This window comes from Lissotriton helveticus, chromosome 5_1 (assembly GCF_964261635.1).
Source record: "Lissotriton helveticus chromosome 5_1, aLisHel1.1, whole genome shotgun sequence".
Classification (NCBI taxonomy): domain Eukaryota; kingdom Metazoa; phylum Chordata; class Amphibia; order Caudata; family Salamandridae; genus Lissotriton; species Lissotriton helveticus.
In genome coordinates this window covers 1,243,022,605-1,243,047,851 of record NC_136065.1, presented here as the reverse complement: position 1 = coordinate 1,243,047,851, position 25,247 = coordinate 1,243,022,605, and positions in this window count along the sequence as shown.

Sequence of the window (25,247 nt, the reverse complement as noted above, 5' to 3'; positions counted from 1 at the left end):
ATTTTAATTAAATTTAAAACTACGAATATTGTCCCCTATTTGCGATCCTCCCAACCTAAAGAGGGAGATGGTCCCATTCGCATATGGGACTTGCACGATTTTTATCCCGGCCCCCGACCCTACCCGTCCCTAAGGCAAGCGACATGGAACTGTAAATTTTGGTAAAAGGGGATGCCATGAACTGTGTGCTACCAACAATTACCCTTTCCCCCATTTTTGAAATCCTTGGTGATTAGAAATAGATACTGAATCCTGTCTGAATTTTAAACTTTTTAACTGTGTAATTGATGATTTTAAATTGAAATTTGATGTCTATTTTTATAATAATTATAACTATGTATGCTTATATGATATTTCTTTTTGAATATCGAATAAAGCTTATTTTGAACCTTTGGGTTCGGCCTGGAGTCCCTTTTGTTTCTTTTCAAGAAGTTATTGATGCTCAAGGCTGATATGTTTTGGTAGACTGTAGACTAGATTGGCAGTGTGTGGTTTTGGGCAGTTTATAGGCCCCTAACACCGAACAAGTAGACTATCACAATGGCATTCCTGCCCCGCTGTGACAATCGCCACATATCGCATTGCTATTGGGTGGCAACACCAACTCCGTCCTAAATGTGGACCTGTACAGGTCTTTCCCTCACCACGCTGAGCCACCTTCAATAGACTAGCATAAGGGCTGGGAACTTGGCCTGCAGTCTGGGAATTGGTTGACACATGGAGACACCATCACAAGACTCTTGGGAAAGATTCATTTTTAGTCCCGGTTCATGACCTCTATGCAAGACTGGACAGATTCAAGTGATTTGACGATATATCACCACAGGTTTCTACTGTGGAATATCTGGATAAGACTCTGTCCGTAAATAACCCTCTAATTATGAAAATTGACTGAGGCCATCGATCTGCTCCAGTCCCCACATGGAGACTCCAGGTCTCTCATTGGGAGGATCAGGCATTCTGAGATCTTCTCAGGGAGTGTATTAATAATTACTTTGGCATGAACGGGGACACAGCCTCCAATGTCCTCATTGAATGGGAGGCTTTTAAGGTGGTAGTGTGGGGTCACTGCATGACAACCGTATAACGAAGAGACGTACACTGACAAGGGAGCTCCAAGAAATGGACTCTTTGCTACTTGTACAGGAGAAGCAAAAACTACTTAACTTAAAATAAAAATACGCAAGAATAGTTCAGCACTTACGGCATTCAGACTGCCAATCCTACCTAGCGTGAGTACATTCTGAAGCAGATGGAGTGGGATGCCTTCTAGCATGGTGGTCTGGGTTGGAGACTAGATTCGAGCCCGTAACCAACTACACATCAACTCAGACAGTGGCTCGCCATCAACTTTAATTTCGTTTTTCATTCATGATTATTAGCAGGAGCTATATGGATCCACAGAGGTGCCCCAAAATAATAGCGTACTTGAGGAGTAGGCTTGCCTGGCCTGATGGAAATGGAATCTGAGGCTCTTTGCTCTCCAATTTAGTGAAGGAAATCTGTCAAGCACTGGAGATCCTCCCTAGTGGTAAAACGCCTTGGTTAGATGGCCTACTGACCACATTTTATAGCATATTTACCGACTTTTTGATTCCTTGCCTCAAAGTTTACAATGTGTGCGGGAGGGGGAGCCCTTTTCCACCCTTTACTAGAGAAGCACTGGTCATCCCGAAACTTAAGAAGTAGGGTGACCCTACTAATAAGAAACCCCATCATCCTTTTTCCTTGACAAAGTTGGACAAAATAATCCTTAGTAAGGTCTTTGCCCTGGGACTTCAACCTGATAGCACCTCATTTGATCACCATTATCAAAATGGTTTTATCCTAAAATGGAATACCAATCATAACACCAGGCATCTTTTCAGAATGAGACCCTTGTGGTGGCGTGTCCTTGTGCAGTTATTTTAGCTGTGAACCTACAAAAAAAGTTATGTGACTCTCCTTCGTGGAATGCAGTCCTTAAGCGGTTACATATTTGGGAGGCTTCAATACATTGGGTGAAACTACTTATTCTCGGTCTTCGGAGCGTGTGCTCATGGGCCGCACTATTGCAACTTTGTAACCTGTTTACAGTGGCACTAGACAGGGGTATCCCCACTCCCACCTCCTGTTCGCCATTGCTATCGAGCCATTCACAGGTTTTAAATACACACGATTTAACGATCTCCATAGGACTTATATGTCTACTAAATGCTTGAATCGGATTAGGGGCACCTGAGATATACACTGACTTTTGGAAAATAGGGTTGATTCTTACTTCTTTCATATGGTATGGTCATGCCCGGCTGCACACGGGTTCTGGAAAGGAGTGATGTATTACCTTGAAAATCTCCTTGATAGGACAGAATTACATTCTCCAGTGGCCTGTTAGGGGATTTTGAGAAACCTTAACAGAAGAAGGATGGTAACAGATTTCTCACCTTGGCATTTTTTTTGGCCAAAAGATGCATTGTATGCATTGGAGGTCTCAGCCTTCTCCTTCCTTAAACAAATTGCTTGCAGATGTGCTCCTCTGGCCCATTTCAAAAGCATAGTATTGCCCACACTTGAAAGGAAATTATGACCTAGACACCACATTGATGATCTATGAGATGAGACCTTATTCATGTTCTAAAACCTTGATATGCCTCCACAGAAAGGAGGAGAGCCCCTCTAGGGAGAGCGGTCCAGTGGGTATCCCTGAAGCAGACTGTAAGATTCTGTGTCCACGTTGAGGGCTGTTGCACCGATTGGGCCATCCACCCAAATGCTGCTGTTCACGCCCACCCTTGCCAGTTGGGGTAAAGATAAGGCCATCACCCTGGTATAGCATTGCGGTGAAGAAGCAGGCCGTCGCCCATGCAGTGTTGTGACCTGAAGAGGCCACCACCTAATGTTAGCTGTTTACAACCCCGGTTCAGAGGTGGGGCCAATGATGCATATAAGGGCTGTCACCATAAGACAGCGCTGCGGTGGAGAAGCGGACCATCACCCATCCAGTATTGTGACCAGAAGGGGACATCACCCAGAATACACTGTTCATGACACCCGTATGCCAGATGGGGGTCACGGAGAAGATAAGGGCCAAGACCCTGGTACAGAGCTGTAATAAGAAAGAGGGCTGTTGCCCCCATGCTGTGTTGTGACCTGAAGGGGCCATTACCCGAGTGTGCTGTGCATGACACCCATTTGCCAGGAAGGGGACCACAGTGAAGAGAGGTCTGTCACCCTGGATACACATGCACTAGAGCAGCATTGGGGGTTGTTCCCCACAGGAGAAGAGCACCATTTCCATCACTAGAACCCAAGAGCAACCAAGACCTGTCACTAGACTCAGGAAGACGTACCGCACAAGTAGAGTAGTGGTGTTCACGCCTGCAACCTCACTGCAGCAGCCAGACTTCTGCTCACCGCCAGACTGTTGATGTGTGCCCAGGCCTGTTGAACCACTGCTGCTGCTACCTTGGGAGTCAATTGTGGAAAGTTTGTACTTGGCCTGCTTTTCAGTGCCACAGTAGGGTGGACTCAAGGACACCACAGACAAACACCCCCACAAGCATCCAGGTTGCTGGGCAGCAGCTCCTGCTTGCCTTGTGACCCCGCAGCTCGAATGTGGTTGTTGTGAACACTACAATAGTTCCCATCTTGAGTTGTTTATTTTTTAAAGTTTGCTTTGCTTTCAATTCAAGTAGTATCTTTATTAGAAAGTGTGAGATTCTTTCTCTGTTTAAACTGCCGATAAAGCATGTATGCCTGCAGTGCAGACAGACATGTTGTATTGCTATTTTTATCTTCACCATGGAGCTCGCCATTGTAGGCTGGCATTGTTTTCGATTGCACACATGATAATACACCTGTTATTATGACAACTCCTAATCGATGCTCAAGGTCAACAGGGCGCTCTCCTTCAATGTAAATATGGGGAGTTAAGCGTACGTACATTAGGCTGTGATAGTTTAGACTGGAGAGATAACAATGTCTCAAACTCTGATTTGTTTGAAAACATTGGTTGCCGAATTCCTATAAAAGCTTGGGGTTTTGACCATTGATTACACCAGGTCTTCGCCCAAGAGATTATTGACAGAATTCATGACGATTTACCGATTCCGAATCTTGACTTCGCTGTCAATCAGAGAGATACTTCGGGAGAACTAACTGCAAAATCCGGGAGTAGCCATGCTGAGACTCCTGTTCTTGGCTGAAGTATTAACCTGTTCTTCCTTGGCAGTACTGGGATAACAAACAGGCAGACTCGCTGTTTCAAAAGGTATGCTGTGCGAACAATTTTAAATATTCGAAAGGCAGGAGTGATATATTATGTTTTGTCCTACTAGATTATTGTAGAAGTTAGAGGTTGCATTAGTGTCTACGATGCAATTTAACATGTAAAATTGTTTTCAATGTTTCTATTGTTCACATTAATAACAATTTTAACTGCAATTCTATTCTCAATCTGTGTCGATACCATACATTTTATCTGCACGAGATTAAGACTTTTTTTTGGATTTTCAAAAACCTTTGTTGACAAAATTGCATAGACAAAGTACATTTTTGCATCGAATCAGAGCACCCAAGATTAAGACTTTTAAAATAAACTTTTTAATTTACAAGTCCAGATTTCTTAATGCAACAATTGAATATGTTGAATTTGTTTTGATTACCACTCTGTCTTGTCCCGGAGTTTGTTTAACAGGACTGGTGATAAGTAACCTGAAGCAATGCCTGCCCAGAGAACAACTTGGTGTGTTTGTGTCAGGACTGCAGTCCACTGGGCCTGTCTAACTCAGCGTGTGCACTGAACGTAGTCTGAGACCTCACCCTTTCAGCTATCAATAGGCGCCACACTGGACGTTTCTTTTAGTTTGCATAAGCACTCAAAAGCCAACTATTACAAACACATGGAGATGCCTGTTGTAATATTGGTTATGGCCATCAGGATAAATAGGAAATCCCCATCGACCATCAGTTCTGTGAAGTTTCATAATTAAAAGGTCTTTTTTGCTATTTGGTTGTTCCTACATTCTGGATTTATTTTTTTAATTGGATCTATTCATTGTGGGTTCTGTAGTAATAGGAGTAAATTACAGACAGGCAGTTACACAATATCTCGAAGATGCGACTTCCCTGATAATGGGGAAACAGTCACATTTGTGGTACACACACATTCTGCATACCCCTTTGAGACAGTTTTTCCTATGGTTGGAGTTTCCACCTATTGATGGAGCTACCAGGAACACTAAAATTGGTTTGGTGGCTTACTGGCACAAACACACACACAGAAACATCAAACTGGGTCCCTTGAGTAATCAAGGGGCCACTTGGCGTACATTGGCTGGGTATACACATTATTGAAATCCTGAAACACTGACTTTAAATGAAGTAGTATGTGTATTAAACTATACAGTTAATATATACAGGTGACTGATACAATATGTATTATAGTAGACACAAAACAGAGTAGTACCGGTAGGACATGCAGCACAATGGCAGATTGCTGTATGGCCAATCAGTTCGTAGTCTCTAACACCTTCATGGGCAAAGTGGTCTTAAAACACAATAAGATTGCCTTGAGGATTGCTGGCAAGACCAACCAGTTGTAAACAGTCTATCTTCACACAACACCCCAAGACGAGCAAAAATCCTTGCTATGTGTCTCTCCCATGGGATGGTGCCACCCGTAGCGGAGTACATTGCCTGGGGAAGTGACTTTGCATGAATTTATACTACTAGTCAAGTCAAACCACTTTATTCGATTAATTAAAATCATAGAAGTATGCTATACACTATACAGAACATTATAAAATGTGGTATACAATATAAAATACAATTAAAAACATTAAAAAGACAAATTCATTGTTAAAGACCAATATCAATGTACATAAGCTTATGTTATATGATTTAGCATTTCCAGTTGAGCTGCCTGTCTAACCCTCCTACTTCTGACAGATGCAACAAAAAAGCTGGCAACACTAAACATAATTTCAGGGGATTCCATCAATTGTAAAAACAGTAATGCAGGTTTACATTGTATGAAGTCCATCTTTTTCACTAGTGGAAAAATAAACCTTTTTCTGGCTTCATGAAAAAAAGGGCAAAAGAACATAAAATGCATGGTGTCTTGGGGGGAGAAATCATCGCATTTACACGGGGTCGCATCTTCTAGCCTAGACCAAACCTGCAGATCCCATAGTACCAAGTGAATTTGATTGAAACGAAATTTGGTCAAAAGCCTTCTGTGAAAAGGGTTAGTAACAATAGACAGATATGATGGCATTGCTAATGACAAAATTACCAAGAAGTGGGTCCTAACAGATGGTTTGCATAGCTCCACTGCTTCCCGCTCTGCGGTGCTTTGCCTAATAAAATTTTTCTTAGCCCAAGCACAATGGCAGATTGCTGTACGGCCAATCAGTTCGTAGTCTCTAACACCTTCATGGGCAAAGTGGTCTTAAAACACAATAAGATTGCCTTGAGGATTGCTGGCAGACCAACCAGTTGTAAACAGTCTATCTACACACAACACCCCAAGACGAGCAAAAATCCTTGCTATGTGTCTCTCCCATGGGATGGTGCCACCCGTAGAGGAGTACATTACCTGGGGAAGTGACTTTGCATGAATTTATACTACTAAACATGGTACACTTTCATTAGCAGTTCTCCCAGATGTATTGAGACAAGTACAAAATGAACATGGAGCAGTACGAGCTTTAGATCTATGGATGAAATTAATGGAACATTTTGAGACTGTTTCCTCAATCATTCTGAGTAACATCCATGGTGAAGCAGCAGCTTTGGCCATTCACCAGAGACTGGCAATGCTTTCTCTTGAGCAACGCGAACAGGAACAACTAAAATTAATTTCTGAAATTAATACATTTGTGGGGCTCAATAGCCGTTAAACCACATCTCAAAGCCAAACTCGAGACTTAAGGTTCCAGTAAATACACCAATTCACCTGAATCTAAAAAGAAGCAGAAGGTGAAATAGAAATAAATGGATTGGATGTTCATTGGTTCAGCAATCCAGCATGGGTGTTTCCAATCTGAGGGACCATGATTAAATTAAAAAGCTAGATATGTATCAGTATTCTGATAATCCTTCTTCCTGTTCTTTTCAGGACTTTGACTGTAACTGGAGAGAGTAAGTTGGACAGACTGAATACAAGGGAAAGAACAACTATAGCAAACAGAAAAGTGAATCAGGCTGAGGAATTGAGGTTAGTGTAAATAAGGAAGAGAAAGGCCCTGACTTGAATGCACACTCTAAAAAAAGAAAGTAGCTTGATTAGCTAAAAAAACATGCAGTGAAAACTAAGGATACTTCTGTGGAACAGGACTTGGGCAATAGTGCTCCTAGACAGGACAGCAGAAGTGACAATAGTGCATCAAACTCCCCAAAGGTATAATTACAAATTGAGACTCCAGATGGTAATCTAAATCTTCCAAATAGGGTTTATGATGTAAAAATGCAAATTGAAGGCAACTTACCAAGCATGATTAAAGCAGTATTCTGGCATCATTTATCTGATGCTTATGGCATCATCTTTGCAGAGGATGACTGGCCTCCAGTCTTCGTTAGGTAAGCCCCTCATGGGAAGGAAGTGGTCAAGGTAGCCTTTTCCTCTATGGGACCAAAAGACATTAAGTAAAGACTATTCAAAAGACTGGCTGTGACATTAGCCCCAGAACTGTTTACAAATTATGTGGGATGGGATAAAATTTAGAGCTGGGAGAAATTTTAATTATGCCAGAGTATTTGAGTAAAGTCAGAAATTACGCCTTGCTCTTCTGATGCGAAATTATGCAATTACACCATCCTGAGGAATTATGAGTAATTTGGGGCAAATAATCCTATCGCAGGAGCAAAGGAATTACAGACTTAGATTGAGTGAGTGATTGCTGGTTACTGCTATTGGTGTCGTGTAGCATTTAATTTTGTTCAGTAAATTACGAGAGAGGGACCCACAAACAACAGGGACAGAGCACCGTTGAAAGCAATAAAGATCAACTCTCTCCTTGGGAAATAATCAATCCACATATGTGTCTTTCATTCACTCCTCACTCGCATGATTTACTGCAACTGAAACTCCAGTACCACAGCAGTATTTAAAAGACACATAGCTTTAATAAAATAGCTTATTCACAGATCAGCTTCTACAATTCTTACAATTTATACATCCACAATATTATACAAACACTCATAATCAACGTGGCATTCATATAGTTAAAAACTATTTTTTAAATTTAGAGGAATCATACAGTTTAAAATCCTCACAGTGCAATGTAAGACAATTTTATACAATCAATATAAAACAAAATTGGAACAAAGACCTGGAGACATAAACACAGACAACACCAATTGTCTATACAGATATACTGATCCGTTCAATCGGTGGTAAGTGATACGTAATGAGGTGTCCGAATCACCATCTATCGTACCAACAGTTTACAGATTCAGTATTAAAGGTTTTTGTAGGAAAGTGCCTCTTTTGGACATGGTTAGCCACCACTTTTTGCCTGGAAAATGATTTAACTTCCACTGGAAGTGCACAGGGTCTTTTCCAATCAGGTCCCCTGTGCCAGAACTCTGCCCCTAAACTGTACCTTTTGATTCTCAATTGGCACAACTTCAGTACCTTTGTAAGTCCCTAGTAAATGGTACCCCTGATACCTAGGGCATTGGCACTGAATAGGGACCCCAATGTTAACTGCATAAATTGTGCCTCCCTAAGGTCCCCTCACCAAGGTCATGCACACTGCTAAAGGCAAACTGTGTGCCTTGGTGCAGCAAAACCGAAGAGTCGACATGGCAAACATCTGTATGTGCCATGTCCACAGAAACTGCATGGGATATAGGTAAGACACCCCTATAGCAGTCCTTATAGTCCTAAGGCTAGTTGCACTACATCTCCTGTGAAACATATCTGCATGAGCAAATATGCCCCTGCAATATCCATGTCAATTCTTTGATATTGTCAGTGAACAGGGAAGCCATAGGGATTGCATGGGCTGAGCACTCGTCATTACGTGTTCCCCAGCTCCATGATGGCTTCACTGTGTTATAGGATGTTTGGTACCCAACATCTTGTCTTAATAAATATCAACTGATTCCAGTATCAGATTTATTAATAACTGTACACAGAGGACACCTTAGAGGGGGTCCCATGAAACCTTCCAATGCATATTGTTGTCACTGACTGGCCTAAGCCGACCTGTCACCACCAGACAGGGTTTTGACCTCATGATGTGGGCGCATGATTGCTCAAAGGTCAAGAGCATTGTCAGGAAGAGCCACCTGTGGCAGGAAACTTCAAAGGCTTTGCCACCTTTGAAACACAACCCCAGCATCTCCTGTCCTCACCCCTTTTTACGGGAAGACAGGCAGAAAATGAAGGAAGAGTAGGAGGTGTGCCCGCACTGCCAACTCCACCCCTCTGGTGCTGGAGGCGAGGTGAAGTACATTTTCTGTGCCCAGCATCTTGCTGATGGTGGGACTTCTCAAATCAGGACAAAGGCTATGTCCCCTTCCCACAGGAGATTGACATAATAGAGGGTGTAGACACCTTGGGTAAGGGGACCATTGGCCACTACTTGTCACTTTCTTCTAAATTTAGTACTTAGGTGGCATCCCCAGACCCGGAACTAGAGTATTCATGGACACAAGAAGAACACGAACGTAGAAACATTGTTGGACTGAAAACTGCAAACCTCGTGGTGCAAACTTCAGCCTTCTAATACAGAACTCAAAGATCGCCATCCTCCAGCTTGTCTCATCACTGTGTGGCTTCCACAAACTCCGGAGGATGATCAGCACTTTACAAATTACCAAATAGCCCCCCCCCCTAAGATAGCAGACCTATCTCCCTGCAGCCGCAGGTCCCAAAAACAGTGAAGTCTGGTCCAGGTTCATCCAGATCCCCAGCGCGACCGACATCCCAGAGTGTCAGCCAAAGGTACACTTCTTCTGGAGTGTCAGCTCGTCCTCTGCACCAAGGTTTGAGGCCTTAGGATCTACCAGAGCTGAAAGGCATGAATAGCTGGGGAACCGCACCCCTTGCCACAAAAACCTACGAAACAGAGTCTAGACGTACTCCAAATTTACAGCGAGCCAGCATCCGATGAGGGACATCAGTACTCCGAAGATCCACCTCAGCAGGGAACCAGCAGCTCCAGAATTGTTGCTCCAAGGTGCCAGCCCCTGACTGCAAGGCGCAACTTTTTGCAGTCTTGCCCAGCTGCATATCTCCACTGCATCGAGCCCACCTGCTGAGGCGTCTTTGAGCCAGCTGTGCTCCCATGGAGCCCAAGCCCTTGTGACCTTTACTTTCCCTTGAGACCCCTCAGACTTGCCAACAAGTTCCTCTTTGCTTTACTTTTGCATGTGGCGCCCTTCTTCATAGCACGCCAGCTACAAAATCTCCTTGATCTAAGTTGATTTCCAGGAAGCTCCTGAGAACTTGGCTTTGGAACTTTGGACCTTGTCCCTCGAAACTTCCGAATCAAAAGGTGAACCACAAAAGTAACGCTATTGCATTGATTTTCCAATTGCCTTTTTCATTCCATAGGGAATGTATTGTGCGTAATTGTGCCCAACTGTGATTTTTGCTTTTACTGTGATTTTTCCATATTGCTAAAAATATTTACCTTGTACCCCGAAGTTCTTGGTCTACATATTTTTAAAAATTGTTTTCATTCTTTTTATTGTAATAACAAGCTCCATACAATCGCACATCAGTCGGCATCGGAAGGTCATTGGGATTTATCAATAGAGGCAACCATACAATCATTGTAAACAATATGTCCTGCATACAAAGATCAAGTTCCTGGAAAGGCATCTATCCAATAGCTTAGCCGCCCCGGATGCCACAGAAGTAAAGAGGGTCCCTCTCAAAGCATCATCAACAGCTCACTCCCCCCCTATCCCTCCAGGGCAATGGGCGTCCATACTGATCAGCAATTACAATCCATTTGACCAAAGGAGGCAGGGTAACCCATGAAATTGTTAGAAGAAGTGCCTTCCCGAAGTGAAGACCAACATACATTAATCAGGAGCAGACACAGATTGGGTATCCATCACTTCCCCCCTGTACCGCCTCCATACCACCCAAATGTTCTCCCACTTCTTGGGGCAACCTCGACTTTTATAGATTACTTTCTCAGCCCGTTGGCACCAATCCAGGTGCCGCTCCCATTCTTCCACTGTTGGCAAGAGGTCACTCCCCCACAACCTTGCTATATTCCTCTTGGCTACCATGCTCACCAGAGCCAGACACAATTTGTCCCATTTTGGCCAAGTCACGTCGCCCGTCACACCCAGGCCTGGTCTACATATTTATTAAAAAAAAAGAACTATTTTTCTAATTCTGTCTCAACTTCGTACATTGAGTGTGTGTATATAATTTATTGAGTACAACAAATGCTTAGCACTACCCTCTCATAAGCCTATCTCCTTGCCCACTCTACCACAAAATAGAGCGTTAGTATTATCTACTTTTGCCTGTGTGACTCAGTAAGGGTCTCCTCGACCTCTCTGCACAGTGTACCCCATTGTGGTGCACTATAAAGAGAGGTGGGTTTCCTACAGTTTTTGTCTAGTTATTTCAGTGGATCACAAGCAATTATGTAGCGACGTTCTTCAGGACCAACAACTTGATTCTCCCACACACAAAGACACACTAATTGCGAGAAAAACAATATACAATTTGTAATTTCAATTGTAAATCAAGTGAAATGCATGACACAAGTAAAGAGCTTATTTAAAAAAGAATGTTCGATAACAACATTCGCAAATAGCCCAGCCTTAAAATTCCCCCAGTGTCTCTCGTACTGGACTGGTACTGTGATCCCAGCACTTAACTTATTGCCAGAGGTTTTCATCAGCCATACATAACAACAATTTGGACTCACCCTCTTAACGTTAGACTTGGCACCCACCATGTCTGTATTACATACACTCAATTGTTCCACTTCCTAGCACACAGTACTGGACATACTATTGCAAGGAATCAGGCGAGTGAGGAGTGAATGTAAGAAACATATGTGGATTGATTATTTCCCTAAGGGGAGATTGATCTTTAGTGCATTTAGTGCTATGAATTCAAAATGCATCCTCTGGCCCATTTTTGACATGATGATTGCATTTTTTCACTAAGAAAATAGTGTTAAATGCTGGATTATACTTCTCACACAAGTATTCATAATTACGAGTAAGTTTGCAGTGCATTTGAGTAATTTACACTAAAGAGAAGTATGCCAGTTACACCCACCATAATAAAAACTCAGTGCCACATGAATTTTTTTAAAGAGTGACTGCCAAAAACAAGCTCAATTTCCTCTGAAATCAAAAGCAAAGTGCAACATAAGAGGCATATTAGCCGCTTAACCGCAGCGCAAATTCTGCCGCGGTGCAGCGGTTCGAATGATTGGCCGATGCGTGCATTGAAGGGGTTGTAACAGTTACAATATCAGGGCATTATAGCGCCTGGTAATTCAACAATGAATACCTGTCTTTTTAAACCCAGCAAATCATATATAATAGTCTTAGATTTTAGGAATCTAAACCTTCATCCGGTTACCTATGCAGTGTAAAATGCTCACAACACGGGTATTATGACAAACCTAGTGCGGAAAAAATATAAGACTGCCTTGGACATTTCCAATGGGTTTTTCAGTCAAAATGTAACACTCAAAACCAAGTACCTAAGTGCTTTTTCTTTCAATAGATGTAAATTCTTGTTAAAGTGTCTGCCAATAGGATATAAGAATAGCCCTGCACAATGTATTGTGGAAAACTTACAACCAGATCCTGAAGCATTATCATACATTGACAACGTTTACATCTCAGATGATGATCTGAATACACATCTGAATGGGGTGGACTAGATAGTGATTGAGAGAAATTGGGTTGTTGGTTGAGGGGGCTGAAACCTTACTCAAAAAAAGACGCAATCTATGTCAAGGGGATCAACAAAAAGCCACTAAATTAACCTGTGCTTAACTCTGTGCTAGCTTGGCACAAAAAAGGTCAGGCTTAACTTAGAGGTAATATGTAGAGTAGTTATGCAGCACTTAAACAGTATTAAAGAGAAAGCACAATACAAGAAAAATCTCACACAAATGTAGACAAATAGAGTAAAAGTTTATAAGTTATTTGACACCAAAACAACGTATATCCAATCAGTAGAACCACAGTTATGAATTTTTAAAGTTTTTAGTAATATCTAGTGCCTACCGCGGACATCTAGTACTGCGACACCGAGACAAAGACAAAAGTTATCACCAACCACAATGGAGCACGGTTCGAATACACATAGAGGTCTCACTCTCCGCTCACCTTCAGACTAAGCACAGTTTGAGAAAAAGTGTCTTGAGAAGGTAAAGTTCAGAAGGGAAAGGTAGCCAGTCGTGTCCGAGGAGACGGTGTTGTCGTAGGAAAGCCGTTGGACGAAGTTGCAGTGTAGATTTCTACGTTCGGACTTTGTTTCTTTTTTTGAAGTTGAAATTCTCCAGCAGGACAAGGCATCATTCCCTTAGCCGATGAGGGCTTCATGAGGTCGAATACTCTTCAGAAGAGGAGCCGTTGAACAGGATTTCCTTCTGTGAAGAAAAATGTAGCAGGACCTACTGTTAAGTCAAACCGACCGGTGATGCACCTTCCACGCATAGGTGTGCAGGTAGGTCTTGGCCTTCTGACAATTCTCAGTCCATGTTTTGGCAGAAAAGGGTTTAAGGCTCAAGTTTTGTATTTGGGCTATCTGCACACCTTTAGCACCACTTCCAAGGCTCTAGGAATGTAAGGCACCTCTTGGAGGGTCAGGACTTACTCAAGATGGGTCCAGGTGCAGGCTCAAGTTTGGTGGAGCCATGTCTGTCTCCGAGGCTCCGATCAGGAGGTCAGCCAAATAGCCTTTAGAGACACTCTGGGAGTCCTGGGTTCAATCAGAAGCCCAGGTCTCAAGCACCAAGGCAGACCTCTGAAGGCACACGGAAGTCTTCAGCAGCAGGGTAGGCCTCTTGATGCAGTAGGGCAGTCCACTGAAGTACACAGCAGCCCAAAGGCAGTAGGGCTATCCTCTGAGAGTTATCCACAAGTCCAGAAGTGAACTGAAGAGTGGGTCTGAGGGTGCTAATTTTACACCTGGAGCCAGCTTTGAGGTGAAAGAAACCTCCAGAGATTCCTCCCTCACAGTTGGTGTTTGGGATTTCCTTCCTCCCTGCCCTGGTTCTTTGTTGTGTGTGCTGCTCCACCCACCCCTTCCTGTCTGGATGGCCCATCCTGCCAACACCCATTCCCTCTAATGTGTGGCTGTCTGAGAGGAATACACAAAGGCCAACTGCAAACTACACCTAGTCATGTGGTCCAGGAAAGAGGTTACAGGCACTGAATGAATATGACAAGAAAAAGCCTACTTTCTAAAAGTCAAATGTTTTCGAATCATAACTTAAAATCCAACTTCTCCATTAAAAAGGAAATAATTTCATAGAGACCAAACATGATCTTTCTAACTGCTCTCAAACGAAAGTTTAAACAAGAAAGGCTTGGGTCCTTGACCACCTGGACTGGACCACTGTATCAATTGAAAACAAAGAGAGTGTCCAGGGGGACTATTCCATATTCACTCGACATAAACCTTAGACCAAAAATTCTAAAGTTCTCTAGCTTTATTAAGCTTAATTTATCTTTTTTAAATACAGAAAATATGTGGACTTGTTTGTACATGTCTTGAGAAAGAAATCACATCTTTGAAAACCACAGTGTTAAACAAAATGTACTGTACACAATATCACACAAAACTCATATTGACATCACATCTTCTATTTTGCGCCGCGTCTTCCATCCAAATGGATGGAAGACGCGGCGCGAAATAGAAGAGGGAAGAGGAAGCCCCGGGAAGCCGCGGACCAGGTAAGTGCCCTTAATTTACTTTTCAAGTATTTTTTAGCATAAATTAAAGTAGAAGAGGGCGGGAGGGAGGTGGGTGGCGGGCAACTACGCTCCATCCACGGAGCATGCGTAGTGTTGCCTACTACGCCTACTTTGCAAAATGCAAAGTAGGCAACGCTACGTACACTCCATGAGCGGAGCGTAGTCTTGCGCCCAGGGTTACTTGAGAGCCAATATATATTACGGTTAAACACTAAGATGCCAAATGGGCTCAATACAGGGGAGGATCTTGTAAACTTTCTATAGCGAATAGTAGGTGTATTGTCAGTTAAACTGATGGGCTATCATACTGTATATAGTGATGAAATATGTATGGTAATTGGTGTATTTTTTGTCGATGAATGTTAACTTTAGATATATGTCTCAAACTTTTTTGCTGCTATCTAGATGAAATCAGAGAGAATATATATTTATTTAATTTTACATATATATATATATATATATATATCTTTTTCTTGACCTACGGGAGGTTTATTTGAATTGGAGTGGTGTTTTATATTTATATTTATTTATTTATCGCTGATGAATTTTAGGTATAAGTCAATATGATCATTATGAGAATTTTTTAATTACATTTTATACTGTGATTTTTATTGGTTTAACTAGGTACCTAGTTTTACTAGTTTTTTTCTGGTATTGGTATAGTTGTTCACTTAAGAAATTAATTATATGTTGACATACTTTTCATTGTGGTGATATATATATGTATATACATTTATAAACTTCCCTATCTTCCATTATCATTACTTTTCATCTATGTAAATGGTATGACACACTGGAAAGTCTCTAATCTCCATATCTGTATTATACCCACGCAAGCTATATAACATCCTTCGTGTAAATAGTTATGATTTTGTTTGCTTTCACTATAATTATGAAATTGAATTATTTGTGAGTACTTTGTAACTCATTTAATACTTTTTAATATTATTTGCACATAGGTGTACCTATTTTTCCTCATCTTCCTGATAGAAGTATGATATCACTATATTGGTTTCATTTTTGTGGGCTTTGAATTTGGGCACTTGCCCTTCATTGTATATTTATTTATACTTATGCTGCATGTTTTTCCTTGCATATTAATAATGGTTTGGAATTTAAGTGTATTCATGCATTTTAGCCCTAAAGTCTTTCTTTTACTTCTATTAAGTGATCGGGAGGGATTATGATGAGGTCTTGTGGTATTTAAGGACGCGGGATTTCGAGCATGTCATGTGATCAAGGCCGGGGCAACCCGGTCGAAACGCATCATGTTGGAGAGAAAAATAAACTTGCACTTTAACTGAGAACCTACCCGAGTTGTGGTCCGTTCCTCCCTGAAAATGCTGGGTCGATAATTCCTCATTGGTGTTTTCAAGGGACTTGGATTTGCATATATATATATATATATATATATATATATATATATATATATATATATATATATATATATATATATTCACTGAAAAAACCATAGGTTATAGACCATATATAGTTAGGAATTTGCATTTACAAAACCTTGAAAATTCACTGAAAAAACCATAGGTTAGAGACCATATATAGTTAGCTGGACATTTTATTGACATAAAACCAATGAAATTCCATATATAGTTAGTTGCACTAACTATATATCGCGCACCCGCAATCCACTGCTGATGATGTCACATATTACATCATTCATGACATGGTCAGTGACATCACTGATGACATCACTGATGACATCTCAAATGGCATCACTGATGACATCACTGATGACATCTCAAATGACATCACTGATGACATCATCTAGTGTCTGTGTGTTTTTGTAAAGTTTAAATATGTTTTACATATTGAAGAATGAGTGGATGTATGGAAGACTGAGTGTGTGTGTGGCTGGCTGGGAGGTGTGTGACTCTGTGCATATCAATGTGTACTTGTATCAGTGATTGTATAAGAGAGTAAGTATGTGTTAGTATATGTGTGAAAAGTATGGTGTTCTGTGTTTAACTGTATAGATGAGGAAATCGAAGTGTGATTGATTCTTCACAGGACTGACTAGGTGTATGAGTGCATATGATAGTGTTGTAATAATGAGTGACTGTATGTATGAGTGATTGTATGGGTGAATGAGTGAATGTGTGTGTAGACGTAGGAATCAGTGAGTGCGTATGTAGTAACTGGTATTGGTGTGTCATGATGTCATCAGTGATGTCATTTGAGATGTCATCAGTGATGTCATTTGAGATGTCATCAGTGATGTCATCAGTGATGTCACTGAAGTATGGTGTTCTGTGTTTAACTGTATAGATGAGGAAATGGAAGTGTGATTGATTCTTTACAGGACTGACTAGGTGTGTGAGTAACTCCATGGATGAGTGGCAGTGTGTGAGTGTCTGCATAGGTGTATGAGTGCATATGATAGTGTTGTAATAATGAGTGACTGTATGTATGAATGATTGTATGGGTGAATGAGTGAATGTGTGTGTAGACGTAGGAATCAGTGAGTGCGTATGTAGTAACTGGTATTGGTGTGTCATGATGTCGTCAGTGATGTCATTTGAGATGTCATCAGTGATGTCATCAGTGATGTCATTTGAGATGTCATCAGTGATGTCATCAGTGATGTCACTGACCATGTCATGAATGATGTAATATGTGACATCATCAGCAGTGGATTGCGGGTGCGCGATATATAGTTAGTGCAACTAACTATATATGGAATTTCATTGGTTTTATGTCAATAAAATGTCCAGCTAACTATATATGGTCTCTAACCTATGGTTTTTTCAGTGAATTTTAAAGGTTTTGTAAATGCAAATTCCTAACTATATATGGTCTATAACCTATGGTTTTTTCAGTGAATTTCATTGGTTTTTTAAAAGCTAATATCTATAGCTGTAAAATATATTCTTTATTACGTGACGTATCACGTAGCCACGTGAGACGCCTCATGACGCGTCGCATAACCGTGACATATCGGCTCTGCAGCGCAAACAAAACCCGTAACGTAAGCATGCCGGAGCACGCTTACAGATATATATATTTTTTTTAACCTTAATTAGACAAAATCCACATGTGCACATATCTTGAGGCCTTGCAAAGGCACATCAAACAAACAGTCCCTACAATTTTGCCAAGTTTGCTGGAAATCTATTCCCTTCATTTTTTTTTTTTACTGTTTCTCTTGGTTTTCCCCTTGTTACGCTTACCGGGACGCTACCCGGTACGCGAACCGGACGCTCCAAAAACACAAGATGGCGGACTCCCGTTACGCTGCCGGTTAGCTGCCCGGTTCGCGTACCAGGAAGCGCCTCTACCGCGAAAAATCGCGGGGGACTTCAATATCCCCCTCATCAATCCTAGGGGGTCAGGAGGGGTTTACCTTGCCCCCTTTCCTTCATTTCCCCCTTCTTTTTTCACCACATCTTGTCTCTCGAACCTACCGAGAGACAAGATGGTGGCCGCTCCGGACTGTTTACAATGTTGACAGCTACGCTGCCGGTTAGCTGCCCGGTTAGCTGCCCGGTGAGCTGCCCGGTGAGCAGCCCGGTTCGCGTACCGGGACGCGCCTCTACGGCGTAAAATCGCAAAAAAATTCTTTTTTTTATTTTTTGCCCCGCGGGGCACTTTAATATCCCCCTCATCAATCCTAGGGGGTCAGGAGTGGTCTACCTTGCCCCCTTTCCTTCATTTCCCCCTTCGTTTTTCACCACATCTTGTCTCTCGATCGTACCGAGAGACAAGATGGCGGCCGCTCCGGACTGTTTAGAATGTTGACAGACACCGGAGAGCCAATCAGCTTCGCTTCGCGAAGTTCCGTTACGCGTCAGGTACGCGAACCGGGGCGCTAACCGGAGCGCTGTCACAGATATATATATTTTTTTAAACGTTAATTTCTCAAAATCCACTGGAGCACATATATTGAGACATAGCAAAGGCACGTCGGGCAAACCATATCTACAATTTTGCCAAGTTTCATGTAAATCTATTCAGCCGTTCGAGCTAAAAGTGAGTCCAACCGCCCTATGGAAAAATGAATGGGAAAAACGCGTTTTGGGACCCCTCTTTTTTCTCGGCCCCCTCTTGACGAAACCCCCCCAAATTTTCAGGGGCTGCTCAGAAACAAAATGTGCCATTTTCCTGAACATTTCAGCCAATTCCGTCCACAAACGCCAAAGTTATTAGACATAGAATTTTCAGAAATCCCATAGAGAAAAAATCCTAACTATATATACCCACTGGCTATCGCCAGTAGGTAATATACATATATAAACATATATAATCTGCATATCTATATAAATATAAATGCATGCATACATATACATATATGCATACATATGCATGTTATTTACATGAAAGTTTTAAAAACACTAATAAAAGCAAAGCTAAAAAGCCACCTCATTAGAAACAGAATGGCTTTAACTTAAACGAGGGCGAGATCTATTGCATTTTCAATGCTTGTTTACTTTGGTTCTATCAAGAAGGCATTCAGATGTGTCACACATTTGCCATAAATTCTGAATGTTAGCACTCTAGTTGCTCATTAGATCACTGTAGTAAAGCTAGTGCTCACCAGGGAAGTCTGCTGCTAATCATGGTTTGCAGCCATTTTCCCGCATTTTTTATCCCGCAGACTTTCAGTCCGCATACCATTATCCCGCAAGGTCATTGACCTCGCATACCATTATCCCGCATTTTTTCAAAACGCATGTGCATTTATCGCGCATGCCTTTACAAAGAATTACGTTTTAAAGGCATGTATGGTAAATGCATTTGCGTTGTGAAAACCACGATGACGAGAGAGGTAAGTGGGTTTGTGTTAATTTTTTCGTGGGTTAGTGATTGTGTAGTGTAGTGTAGTGTTGTGTAGTGTAGTGTTGTGTTAGTGTAGTGTAGAGTTGTGGTGGTTGTTTAGTGTGGGGTCATGCTGGGGGTAGTGTTTTAGGGTTTAGGGTTGTGTTGTAGTATTTGCGTAGTGTAGGGTCATGCTGGGGGTAGTGTTTTAGGGTTTAGGGTAGTGTTGTAGTGTTTGCGTAGTGTAGGGTCATGCTGGGGGTAGTGTTTTAGGGTTTAGGGTTGTGTTGTAGTGTTTGCGTAGTGTAGGGTCATGCTGGGGGTAGTGTTTTAGGGTTTTGGGTAGTGTTGTAGTGTTTGCGTAGTGTAGGGTCATGCTGGGGTATAGTATTTTAGGGTTTAGGGTAGTGTTGTAGTGTTTGCGTAGTGTAGGGTCATGCTGGGGGTAGTGTTTTAGGGTTTTGGGTAGTGTTGTAGGGTTTGCGTAGTGTAGGGTCATGCTGGGGGTAGTGTTTTAGGGTTTTGGGTAGTGTTGTAGTGTTTGCGTAGTGTAGGGTCATGCTGGGGTGTAGTGTTTTAGGGTTTTGGGTAGTGTTGTAGTGTTTGCGTAGTGTAGGGTCATGCTGGGGTGTAGTGTTTTAGGGTTTTGGGTAGTGTTGTAGTGTTTGCGTAGTGTAGGGTCATGCTGGGGGTAGTGTTTTAGGGTTTTGGTAGTGTTGTAGTGTTTGCGTAGTGTAGGGTCATGCTGGGGGTAGTGTTTTAGGGTTTAGGGTTGTGTTGTAGTGTTTGCGTAGTGTAGGGTCATGCTGGGGGTAGTGTTTTAGGGTTTAGGGTTGTGTTGTAGTGTTTGTGTAGTGTAGGGTCATGCTGGGGGTAGTGTTTTAGGGTTTAGGGTAGTGTTGTAGGGTTTGCGTAGTGTAGGGTCATGCTGGGGTGTAGTGTTTTAGGGTTTTGGGTAGTGTTGTAGTGTTTGCGTAGTGTAGGGTCATGCTGGGGGTAGTGTTTTAGGGTTTAGGGTAGTGTTGTAGTGTTTGTGTAGTGTAGGGTCATGCTGGGGGTAGTGTTTTAGGGTTTAGGGTAGTGTTGTACTGTTTGTGTAGTGTAGGGTCATGCTGGGGGTAGTGTTTTAGGGTTTAGGGTAGTTTAGTTGTTTAGTGTATGCTAAAGGCATATTCGTTCTAAAAGTTTTCGTTATTTTAATTTGCGGCCTAATAGTACATGCAGGATTTTTTTTGCGGACTGATGGTATGCGGGATTTCGTCATATATTCGCTAATCATACTTTCTATGGCAAAATGAACCCCCTCATTTTGTTCCTTTTTAAATTAAATGTTTTAAGAGTTACCACTTTATTCCAATCAAGATGGCTTCAGGTGTGCCATACCTTTGTAATAAGTAGGACCGTTAGCACTCTAGTTGTTCTTTAGAACACTCTGGGACATTCTGTCATTGGGCTATAGTTGGGCTACATCTGGCTGATATTTGGGCTACATTTGTTTTTTTTTGTCTCTGGTGGCCATCTTTGGGCTACATTGGGCTACATTGGGCTACATTGGGCTACATTTGGGCTCCAACATATATATAGCCCAATGTAGCCCAATATATATTTTTCAAAGTTAATTTTCGTAAAAACCACTGGAGCCTACATCTTGAGACATAGCAAAGGCACATCGGGCTACCAGTCCCTACAATTTTGCCAAGTTTGGTGTAAATCCATTCAGCCGTTCAGGCTAAAAGTGAGGCCAACCGCCCTATGGAAAATTGCATGGGAAAAACACGTTTTGGGACCCCCCTTTTTTCTGGGCCCCCCTTTGACGAAACCCCCCCAAATGTTCAGGGGCTGCTCAGAAACAAAATGTTCCATTTTCCTGAAAATTTCAGCCAATTCTGTCCTCAAACGCCAAAGTTATTCGACATAGAATTTTCAAAAATCCCATAGGAAAAAAATCCTAACTATATATACCTACTGGCTATCGCCAGTAGGTAATATATATATATATACTTTTTTTTTTTTTTTGCCACAGTGTGAGCCTCGTTTCTTTTTTGAGCGCTCACCAGTGGGAGCTCAGCATTAGGGTCGTATCCTGACCAGAGTGTGAACAAGGTGACGTGGTTCTCTGAAACGCGTTACTGGTAAATTAAATCTAGCAAACTAGCCCCTGAGTGAGCGCTTACTTCGTTGCTATACATATATATATATATATCTATCTATATATATTACCTACTGGCGGTCGCCAGTAGGTATATATAGTTAGAATTTTTTCTCTATGGGATTTTTGAAAATTCTATGTCTAATAACTTTGGCGTTTGTGGACGGAATTGGCTGAAATTTTCAGGAAAATGGCACATTTTGTTTCTGAGCAGCCCTTGAAAATTTGGGGGGGGGTTCGTCAAGGGGGGGCCGAGAAAAAAGGGGGGTCCCAAAACGTGTTTTTAACATTGAGTTTTCCATAGGGCGGTTGGCTTCACTTTTAGCCCGAACGGCTGAATGGATTTGCATGAAACGTGGCAAAATTGTAGGGACTGGTAGCCCGATGTGCCTTTTGTAGGTCTCAATATATGTGCTACAGTGGATTTTGAGAAATTAACGTTTAAAAAAAGATATATATCTGTAACAGCGGACCGGGCAGCGCTCCAGGACGCGTACTTTTCGCGCGACGGAGCTTTGTGAAGCGAAGCTGATTGGTTCTCCGGCGTCTGTCAACATTCCAAACAGTCCGTAGCGGCCGCCATCTTGTCTCTCGGTAGGATCGAGAGACAAGAGGAGGCGAAAGCGAAGGGGCAAATGACCATAAGGGGGAATAGTAGATCCTCGCTGACCCCCTAGGTTTGATGTGGAGGTTTTAAAAGGGCCCCGCGGGGCAAAAAAAATAATAAAAAAAAATAATCGAACGGCTGAATGGATTTGCACGAAACTTGGTAAAATATTAGGGACTGGTAGCCCGATGTGCCTTTGCTAGGTCTCAATATATGTGCTCCAGTGGATTTTGAGAAATTAACGTTCAAAAAAAGATATATATCTGTAACAGCGCTCCGCTTCGCGTAACGGAGGTTTGCGACGCTGATTGGTCATTCTGTCACTGGGCTATAGTTGGGCTACATCTGGCTGATATTTGGGCTACATTTGTTTTTTTTCGTCTCTGGCGGCCATCTTTGGGCTACATTGGGCTACATTGGGCTTCATTGGGCTTCATTGGGCTACATTGGGCTACATTTGGGTTCCAACATATATATAGGCCAATGTAGCCCAATATATATTTTTCAAAGTTAATTTTCGTAAAAACCACTGGAGCATATATCTTGAGACATAGCAAAGGCACATCGGGCTACCAGTCCCTACAATTTTGCCAAGTTTCGTGCAAATCCATTCAGCCGTTCGAGCTAAAAGTGAGTCCAACCGTCCTATGGAAAACTCAATGTTAAAAACACGTTTTGGGACCCCCCTTTTTTCTCGGCCCCCGCTTGACGAAACCCCCCCAAACTTTCAGGGGACGCTCGGAAACAAAATGTGCCATTTTCTTGAAAATTTCAGCCAATTCCGTCCATCAACGCCAAAGTTATTCAACATAGAATTTTCAGAAATCCCTATTCAAAAAAAATCCTAACTATATATACCTACTGGCGACTGCCAGTAGGTAATATATATATATATATATATATTTAAATAAAAAAATTGCCACAATGTGAGCCTTGTTTCTTTTTCGAGCGCTCACCAGTGGGTGCACAGCATTAGGGTCGGATCCTGACCCCACAATTACTCTTTATTTCCAACAAATGACGCGGCACTCCGGAGCAGGATACTATATGGTTTTATTTCCACAAACCACTCAACCAACGCGTTTCAGCCTGGATGGCCTTAATCATGGTTAGTGAGTCCTTTTTCCAGTTCACATTAAATACCCATTTCTGCCGCAATGAGGCATTATGGGATTTGTAGTGCCATTTTAAATTCAGATAACTTTATACATATTTACAAAAAGGACATTTTGTGTGTACAGGGTGTTATTTCAGGGTGATTCATTGTATTCAGTTTGTCATTGTGTTTCAATTGGTACAGTACCTTTGTAAAGCACGTGCATCATTAATTAAACAGTGTTAAAAACATGATTATTGTGATTGTGTGATATTATGAGTTTAGTACTTCTCATTACTCTACATCAGTGCATTACTATGCGGTTCTATGATGTTACAATTTATTTGTGAGTTTATAGTGTTGGGTATAGTACCCTCTTAGTTGTGAATAAAGCACTTGTTCATTTTAATTCGATGCCAGTTAGTTATTTTCCTCCTGTATTTCTGTTTTTATTCAAGGTGTACAAAAAGTTCCTTATCGATGTTTATTCCTCTTGGGAACTTTGTTCTGAGTCTTATAATGTACTTTGATTCTATCTGGCGTAATTTCTTGATTCGGTCCCCTCCTCGTTCTCCTTGGGGATCATATGTATTCCGTAATAAGTCATTGCTCTCCAGTTTCCCTTCTGGCATTGTGATAGGTGTTTGGCCGTGGCCTATGCCATGTTTCCAGTTTTGACGGCACGAATGTGTTCAAGAACACGTTTTTTCACCATACATGTCGTGCTGCCTATATACTTCATTCCACAGTTGCACTCTATTACATATACAATAAACTGTGATGTACAAGAGATATTTTGCTCTATTGTGATCATGTTCCCATTAGGATCCTGAATTGCTTTCATGTTTTTTCCGATCTTGCAGGCCTTACATACATTACATTTTCTGAATCCCATCTGCTGATCCATTAGCCAATTAGTTGGTGGTTTCTCTTGAAAATGACTTCGCACTAGCATATCTTTTAATGATTTGGCTTTTCTATAGGTGACAATAGGATTAGATCCTAACAATTTACCAATGTCTGGGTCCCCTGAAATCAAATACCAGTACTTCTTGATTTTATTTGTTATTATGTTACGTTCTTTGCTGTATGTTGTAATGAATCTTGGTGCTTCCTGTTCTTGTTGCGTGTTAGCTGTCACCTTTTGAATCAGCGTGTCTTCCCTTGTTTTTTGTCTTGCCCGTTTTTTACACTTCTTTAGTGTTGTTTCATGATATCCCCTTGTTCTTAATCGTCTCATACTTTCATCAATCTTTTCTTCTGCATCTTCTTTCTTTGAACAATTCCTTTTCATTCGAATTAATTCTCCCTAAGGGATGCTTTCCAGGAGTGGTTTTGGATGGAAGCATGTTCCATGCAAAATGCTATTTGTAGATTTTTTTTCCGGAATAGTGTGGACTGAATTTGATCATTTTCTATGTAGATTTTAGTGTCCAGAAATTCAATTTCTTTTCGATTTTTGGCACATGTAAATGAGAGACCTATTTCATTGTTGTTTGGTTTCAAGAAGTATTCATCGAACTCCTGGTCAGTGCCATTCCATATCAGGAAAAGGTCATCTATGAATCTGACCCACAAAACTATCCGTTCAAGTTCTTCCTGGTTGTCAGGGTTCCATGCTATTTCTCTCTCCCACCATCCTTTTGTTATGTTAGCAAAATTTGGAGAAAACAAGATGCCCATGGCTGTTCCACAGCATTTTCTGAACAATTCTTTGT